Raw genomic sequence first — 1,294 nt, forward strand, 5'->3', positions numbered from 1 at the left:
GGAGCAATGCTCCCTCTAAGCCGTGAAGTCTTGTGAGCAAAAATTCTACTTTGTGAGCTACCGGCATTAAAGCTGTGAGCGAGTGATTGGACTGCTGCATAAATTAGTCTGCTCTGGAGCCCCATCCTTCCTGAGCTAAGACAAAAAAAGTGTGAGCCGGACGCTAAAAAACTGTGAGCTGGCTCACACTAACTCAGCTTAGAGGGAACACTAGGCCGCCTTGTTGTCTCCGTGCAGGGAGCGATAAGATAAGAGGGAGCAGCAGCTGCCTGGCAGAGCTCACCGGAGGCTTCCTTTGCTTTTTTACTCAGCCCCCTTGCCGCGGGAGAGGCATGCATGGTGGGCGGATTATCCGGGTGCGATCACACCTCAACATCTGGGAAGTGGAGCGCACCTGTGGCTTACCGTGGACAATGCGCCTTAAAAAACCACTACCTCCAAGGTACTAGTAAACGTTTGCCACGGACTGCCTCCAGACGCCCGTGGTGTGATCGCGCCGGCACGCCGCATTCTCCTCCGGTCCCTCGTTTACCCGCCGGAGCCGAGGGAAGGACCCGTGCTGTGCCGCCGGCGCGTCTGATCGTGGTTCAAACTGTGTCGGGGCAATTAGCCACACCTCCCCCCCCCCATGATATCCAGCCTGTGTATCAGGGCTGAAGACTGCCTAGGAATCCTGGCCCACTTTGGCAGCCAGCTGCTAACAGATGAAGGCCTGGATTGCTCCTGCAGAATGCTCCCTCTAAGCTGTGGAGTCTTGTGAGCAAAAATTCTACTTTGTGAGCTCCTGGCATTAAAGTTGTGAGCAGGTGATTTGGCTGCTGCATCACTTAGTTTGCTCTGGAGCCTCCCCATCCTTCCTGAGCTGAGACAAAAATGTGTGAGCTGGAGGCTAAAAAATTGTGAGTTAGCTCACACTGACTCAGCTTAGAGGGAACACTGGGGGTGCTGCCCTGACAGGCACACGTGTCTGCACAGAAGGAATAGACGTGTGAATAGACAGGCAGGGAGGAGGGCAGGGCTCCCCGTTTACGTCACTGACCCCGCCCAGTGACGGGAGGGCTGGACGCCACGGAAGGACCTCGCGTCGCGATTCGTCTTTTGTGCTGTCCAGCCGGCTCCTCCTCCCGCGGGTGGTGATTGGCTGGACGGGGAGGGTCGGAAGGAGGAGCGTCCCGCCGTCCGTCCGTCTCGAGCCCGCTGCTCCCGATTGGGCGAGGCGGCCGCCCGTCCCCCGCGCGCCGGCTCCGCGCGCGGCCATTGGCGGGGGCGGCCGGCTGAGGCGACAGAGGGGCCG

At 59.0% G+C, this 1,294-nt stretch overlaps 1 protein-coding gene across 1 annotated transcript in view; it reads left to right on the forward strand.

Moving 5' to 3' along the window:
- Positions 1-1,294, forward strand: part of CYHR1 (cysteine/histidine-rich 1) — a 28,627-nt gene that overhangs the window by 3,700 nt on the left and 23,633 nt on the right. The window lies entirely within an intron of this gene.

This window comes from Gekko japonicus, unplaced genomic scaffold (assembly GCF_001447785.1).
Source record: "Gekko japonicus isolate JY-2015 unplaced genomic scaffold, Gekko_japonicus_V1.1 scaffold4406, whole genome shotgun sequence".
Taxonomy (NCBI): domain Eukaryota; kingdom Metazoa; phylum Chordata; class Lepidosauria; order Squamata; family Gekkonidae; genus Gekko; species Gekko japonicus.